The sequence below is a fragment of the Puma concolor genome, chromosome E4, assembly GCF_028749965.1.
Source record: "Puma concolor isolate L17-30 chromosome E4, mPumCon1.1.hap2, whole genome shotgun sequence".
NCBI lineage: Eukaryota > Metazoa > Chordata > Mammalia > Carnivora > Felidae > Puma > Puma concolor.
The window spans coordinates 71,239,531-71,246,834 of record NC_141683.1 but is presented as its reverse complement, the minus strand read 5'-3'; the positions used below and the strand labels follow the sequence as shown (position 1 = coordinate 71,246,834).

The 7,304-nt window shown below is 37.2% G+C and overlaps 1 long non-coding RNA gene across 1 annotated transcript; it reads left to right on the top strand.

Annotated features, from left to right (window-relative positions):
• The first annotated feature begins 1,627 nt into the window (after window positions 1-1,627).
• LOC147572819 (uncharacterized) lies at window positions 1,628-3,559 on the top strand. The gene is made up of 2 exons (XR_015245806.1): window positions 1,628-1,934; window positions 3,318-3,559. It is a non-coding gene; the product is annotated as an uncharacterized LOC147572819 (long non-coding RNA).
• The last annotated feature ends 3,745 nt before the right edge of the window (window positions 3,560-7,304 follow it).

Sequence of the window (7,304 nt, the reverse complement as noted above, 5' to 3'; positions counted from 1 at the left end):
TATAAAAAAAACAAAACAAGTGAACAAACAGAATCATAACGACAGAGGACAAATTGGTGGTTGCTAGAGGGGCGGTGGGTAGAGAGGTATGGGCAAAATAGATGAAGGGGAGTAAGAGGTACAAATTCCAGTTATAAAGTAAATAAGTCACAGGAATGAAGAATACGGCATATGGAATATGGTCAATAATATTGTATTAATGTTGTATGGTGACAGAGGGTAACTACACGTATGGTAGCAAGCATAGCATAGTGTATACCATTGTCCAATCTGAATTTGTATACTGAAAAACTAGTGTAACATTGTATGCCAACTATACTTCAATTAAAAAAAGGTATTAGGGAAAACAGTCTCTGAAAATATTGGGAAGCATGTCAGCCAAAACATTTGTCCTCACACCTAAATTTGTAAAGACATTGGAATCCTTATCACCACAGTGTTGATTATGTCCAGTACACTATTTTGGAGCCCGTTTGGGGCATTCAGGGAGAGGCTACCTTGTCTAAGAAAGATGTAAATAAGTACGTTCTAGACAGGAACAGTTGTAATATAAAGTTGACCTTTGACCAACATGGTTTTGAACTGTGTGGGTCTACTTTACTTACACATGGATTATTTTTGGATACTGTACAGTACTGTAAGTGTATTTCCTCTTCCTTCTGTTTTTCTCATGTCATTTTTTGCCCTAGCTTATTCTACTGTACAAAACATGTATGAATCGACTGTTTATTTTACCAGTAAGGTTTCCGGTCAACAGTAGGCTATTAGTAATTCAGTTTTGGGGGGATGAAAAATTATATACAGGTTTTTGACTGTACCCCACCCCTGTGTTATTCATGGGTCACCTGTAGTTGGAAATATTCATACACATTTCTTAAGTGGATAACCATAACTTTAATAAGTCAAGTGTTTCAAAACTTGGTCCTAATTTGGAGAAAGGACACAAAGTTACAATTGAAAATTGTATATTGTTTTCCTTATCGCTAATGGAGAAAGTTATAAATCAGAAGCTAAGTTTGGAAACTGTTGTAACCCCCTATTTTTCCTTTCTTCAAAGAGATTTTCTGAAATCTTTGTGTGCATATGAAAGGAAATAAGTGTTTTAGTCATAATACAGATAGCAAAACATTTTTACTCAATTTTTGCCAGTAGAATTTCCACATGACAGTAAGACAGTCCCACTTTCTTCATTTTATATGTATTTAAGAGTCAGTCCTGAAAAATTAACAGTAAAAAGCATTCCTTCAAATTTTGTTTTTCTACAAGTGAAAAAATGGAAAGCCCATTTTAAGGAACAATTCATTAAGGTAAAAAACTGATTAAACTTTCATAAATGGCAGTATTTCTAATCATTTCCAAGTAATAATTCAATATACAATATGATTCTTGTTTAAACTTTTTTGTCCCAGTAAGATCCAACATCACGTTTCAGAGATTATACATATTCAATAGATCAATATTAATTGTGCTTTTTATCAGACTCACATAAATAGCATTATATATATATATATATATATATATATATATATAATGTACACATATTATATATATTAATATAATACACATAATATATTATATATATAACATACACATATTATATATACGTATACACACACACACGTATATATGTATACATATATACGTGTGTGTGTGTGTGTGTGTGTGTGTGCGCGTGTATGTATGTATCTGTTCTCCGTTATCTAAAACTAAAATAAAATAGGTAGGAATTTATTTTATTCATGTGATAGTTTTTCTGTTTAAGCAATCCCTAACTTTGGTTTAATCTCTACAAGTATTATTTCAAGACCACATGTCCTAAGCTATATATAATCCCTACCATGTCTTTTGTTTACCTTACACATTCTAAATAATATTTGGCTTATTTCAGATGCGGCAGGAGTTGGAGGAAAGAATAACCAGAGAACTAGAAGAAGGTATGTTGCCAAAATGTATGAAGTTAGATATCATTGATTTCTGAAATAAACTATAAATAGTAAAGGGCATCCCTTTCCATTGTTTGGAGAATAGATACTACATTCACATTTTTTGTACATATCTAATAAAAAATGTAAAAGCATGAGCATAATGAAGAACACACTTCTTCCTCCTTTAGTCCTCATGTGTCATAGCTCTTTTCAAATCTCCCACAAGTCTAGGGGCAAGCAGGTGGTTCAGTCGGTTGGGCGACTGATTTCAGCTCAGGTGGGTTCAGGCCCCACAGAGGGCTCTGTGCTGAAAGCTCGGAGCCTGGAGCCTGCTTCAGATTCTGTGTCTCCCTCTCTCTGTGCCCCTGCCCGCTTGTGGTTTGTCTCTCTCTCAAAAATAAATAAACGTTAAAGAAGTTTTTTCAATCTCCCTAAGTCTATATATGTTATTATTTCTGGCGACAATCTTCCTTCACTGGTGCCATCCCTATGGAACTGTCAACCTGCACAAGTCTCAGAAAAGGTGTGCTTTATCAAATTGTTGTTTCTGCTAGTGATAGAAGACCCAAAATGCCAAAGTCATCTTAGTAATGCTTGGTTAAGTAATTAGAGGTCATATAGCTGTCATTGACAGGTAATGGGTTTCAATCATCACTCATTGATTTTGTCATTGCTTTTGCCCTTGGGTAAAACTTCAAATTCCTTAGCATGGAATGAAAACACCCAAATCAGTTTGCTTCTTGCCAGATGATTCAGCCTTGTCTCTCACTATTTGCCCTACTCTGCTGCTTTGCTCTACCACCTTGTCAAACTAAACTACCCATAATTGCACAAGTGTTCTTCCTCACTTCTAGCTCTTTGTATGTGCTTCTTCCCTCTACCTAACATACTTTTTCCTTGTCCTTCAGGTATCAGCTGACATATCACCTTCACCAAAGAGCAGACAATATTGACACAAAACTGGGATGTCCCTTCCGTATGTTCCAGTAGTGCTGTGTTTTATACCTGTCACTTACATCTGTATACTTGGTTCTGTTTGGAAATGCCTGTTTGATTTTTCCGTTTTTAGTTTATGATTATTCAGGGTGGACTGTGTCCTCATCTTGTAATTTCACCTTGTAATGAAAAAACCAGAAACTCTGATATGTATCCACAATAGCAATTAATTCAGTGTGCAACCCTGAGCAAAATATATTTAATACTAATCTTGGGTTTCATATTGCAGTTGTATGTAGGCATTTTTCATTTTTCTTAACACCCTAAAGGCCCCAACTTTCTTTTTTTTCTTTTTCTTTTCTTTTCTTTTCTTTTCTTCTTCTTCTTTTTTTTTTTAATCACTTGTAGTGAAAATTATTTTGGAGAAAGAAAATAATTCTTTCTTTTCCTTTTCAGCTGCTACCGAATTTGAATGAGGATCCTGTAGAAATCCTTTAGTATCTACTGATGATTCAGTTATAAATCAAGATCCTGTATGGAAAGCGTCACAAGAATATGTACAGATTTTGAACAAAAATTATATGATTTGAAAAATAAATAGAAAAAACTTACTGGATGCTTTCAAAACATTTTCATTGTTTCCCAATTGAACACACTATATGGCAAAGTCTGGATTAAAGGAAAATGTTTTTGTATCATATGTGTGTAATGAAAATCTTTATAATATTTTAAACTATGTTTCTTGGCATCTCATTAACTTTTAAGCACATTTTGTACATGGAAACCAGCACTAGAGCATTTTACATACATCAGACTGCTCCACTACCAGCGGTTTGAACAGCACCCAAACAACCAAGTTGTCATTAATACTTCAGTAGTGTTCATGGATGGCTTTTTGTATTTTCCAATTTTTATGACTATATGTGGGCCTAAAGATTTAGACATTATTTTGATGTATTCCTGCTATGGCTATTGCCAATGTTTGTACATATTACAATTTTTTTATAGTGCCATAAAACCTATCTATAATTTTAATTGTAAACACTGATTCGTAGCTCTTTCCACATGGAGAAATAAGATTTGCCTAAGGCTTTTCATCTTTTCTATTTATTTATTTATTTTTGATTTGCTTTTTAGAAACAAAGTTAGAGAAAAGAAAAATTAGAGAAAAAAAAAAAGAAATCTCCCCCCCCCCCCCGCCCCAGAGCCATTTGCAAGTAAATTGCTAATGGGATGCCTGATTCCTGTAGCATTTAAATCCTACAAGTCAGTACATTCCACATAACTACCATACAAACTTCACAATCAGAACATTAACTCTAATACAATCGACACTTGAACAATGGGGTTAAGGGCTCTGACCCCGCCCTCCACAGTCAAAAAGCCATGAACAACTTTTGACCCCCAAAGACTTAACCACTACTACTACCAATAATCTTTTGTATATGTATCATACTCTATTCTTAAAAAAAAGCTACAGAAAAAAATACCATGAAGAAAATTATAAAAGAAAATACATTTTCAGTACTCAAAAAAAAAAAAATCTGTGTGTAGTCAGTGCACCCATTAAAACTGTTTTGTTCAAGGGTTCAGTATAATTCTATCATTTATTCCTCATAATTCTTTTTACGTTTGGTCACTTATCTGTAGTATACGTTATACCAAGAAAGGTCCTGTTCAGAGCCATGTATTGAATTCAGTTGTACGTCTTAGTCTCTTTCACTCTAGAACACTTCCTTTGTCTTTCCTTGACTTTCATGACTTTTAACCTTTTGACGACTAAATTCCAGTAATGTGGAATGTCTTTCAACGTGGATTTTTCTTAGGTTTCCTTATGGTAAAATTCAGACCATACATGTTTAGCAAGAGTATCACTACAACCTACTCTTTGCATCCCGTCATGTGACCTACAATTTTGATTTGTCCCCATACTGGTGATGTTAATGTTGGCCACCGGAGGTAGTATCTGCCAGGTTTCTCGCCTGGAATGTTAACTTTCCACTTTCCAATTATTTAGTATTTTATGGGGAAGTACTTTGAGACATGTAAATATCTCCTTTCTCGGACACCCTGTGCCAGGCCACCTCTTCTGCAGATGATTTGCCCCCCTGCAGGTTCTGAAAACACACGCTGGGCTATTCTTCCCCTGTGCAGATGCCTCCCTACCCTGTTCAGTCTGTGATACTTCATTATTCTATACCATTCACTTTTCAGGGATGCTGTCACTTGAGCTCCAACACTGGGCAGGATGACCTTCCCACACGTAATGCCTTCCCCATTCTGTCTAAGCTCCAACACCTCACTCTGGACCCCAACTCCATGCCTCTGTTTCTAGGACTGGGAACTAAAGTGTTGGGGATGAGAAAGAAGAAAGGAAGGAAGGGCTCCACAGGTCTTTTGTAATCAACTTGGCAAGCTCTCCAAAGCCGTTTCTCATAGGAATTGCATCGAATCGGCCAACAGTGTGTAAGGAAAGACATTTCTTATACTGATTTTTCCAAACAACTAGTCTTTTAATTGTCTAAGCTTATTCCCCACAATATATTGTTTCTTACTCGAGTGTTTTATCTGCAGATTCCTTTGCATTTGGTACATGCAGCGACATATAATCTATAAATAGTGGCATTTTTGTTTCCAATTCGTAGAGCTTTCATTTTTTTTTTTTGTTTCCTACTACAAGAATGACGTTGAGTAAATGTAAGGATAGTGAGTGTTCATGTCTTCTTGAAATTGCAACATGTAAAAGTAGTTTCCTATAACTATGTAGATAGTGGGGTTTTTAAAAGTGTATGTCTTATTAGTCTCTTAGTTTGCTCTTGCTGTTTACAACAGATCACCATCAACACAGTGCCTTAAAGCCACACGCATCTATCTCACATTTTTATGGGCCAGAAGCTAAGCAATGGCTTAGCTGGGTCCTTTGTTCAGGTTCTCACAAGGCTGTAGCCAAGGTGTTTGCTAGACTGCGCTTCCCCATTTGGGTTCTTCAACGGGGAAGAATCTGCTTCCAAGCCCATTGAGTTTGTTTTTAAGAGAATTTCCTTGTGACTGTATGGACTCATTTCCACAGCTCTTTGCTAGTTGGAGGCTAGTTGGAGGCTTAGGTCCTAAGCATTCCCAGACACTTGTCTTAGTCCTTTTGGGCTGCTCTAACAAAATACCATAGGCTTATAAAAAAGAAAGTTTTATTTCCACCCTTCTGGAGGCTGGGAAGTCCAAAATGAAGGCACTGGCAGATTCAGTGTACAGCGACGGCCTGCTTCCTGGTTCATGGACACTGGTCTTCCTGCTTGGCGCAGGGCCAAGGGAGCTCTCACAGCCCTCCTTTATAAGGGCACTAATCCCATTCATGAGGGCTCCACCTTCGTGACTTCATCATTTCCCAAACCCCCCACTTCTTTTTTTTTTTTTTTTTTATATATGAAATTTATTGTCAAATTGGTTTCCATACAACACCCAGTGCTCATCCCAAAACGTGCCCTCCTCAGTACCCATCACCCACCCTCTCCTCCCTCCCACCCCCCATCAACCCTTAGTTTGTTCTCAGTTCTCAACAGTCTCTTATGCTTTGGCTCTCTCCCACTCTAACCTCTTTTTTTTTTTTTTTTTGTTCCCCTCCCCCATGGGTTTCTCTTAAGTTTCTCAGGATCCACATAAGAGTGAAACCATATGGTATCTGTCTTTCTCTGTATGGCTTATTTCACTTAGCATCACACTCTCCAGTTCCATCCACGTTGCTACAAAAGGCCATATTTCATTTTTTCTCATTGCCACGTAGTACTCCATTGTGTATATAAACCACAATTTCTTTATCCATTCATCATTTGATGGACATTTAGGCTCTTTCCATAATTTGGCTATTGTTGAGAGTGCTGCTATGAACATTGGAGTACAAGTGCCCCTATGCATCAGTACTCCTGTGTCCCTTGGATAAATTCCTAGCAGTGCTATTGCTGGGTCATAGGGTAGGTCTATTTTTAATTTTCTGAGGAACCTCCACACTGCTTTCCAGAGCGGCTGCACCAATTTGCATTCCCACCAACAGTGCAAGAGGGTTCCCGTTTCTCCACATCCTCTCCAGCATCTATAGTCTCCTGATTTGTTCATTTTGGCCACTCTGACTGGCGTGAGGTGATATCTGAGTGTGGTTTTGATTTGTATTTCCCTGATAAGGAGCGACGCTGAACATCTTTTCATGTGCTTGTTGGCCATCCGGATGTCTTCTTTAGAGAAGTGTCTATTCATGTTTTCTTCCCATTTCTTCACTGGGTTATTTGCTTTTCGGGTGTGGAGTTTGGTGAGCTCTTTATAGATTTTGGATACTAGCCCTTTGTCCGATATGTCATTTGCAAATATCTTTTCCCATTCCGTTGGTTGCCTTTTAGTTTTGTTGGTTGTTTCCTTTGCTGTGCAGAAGCTTTTGATCTTCATAAGGTCCCAGGA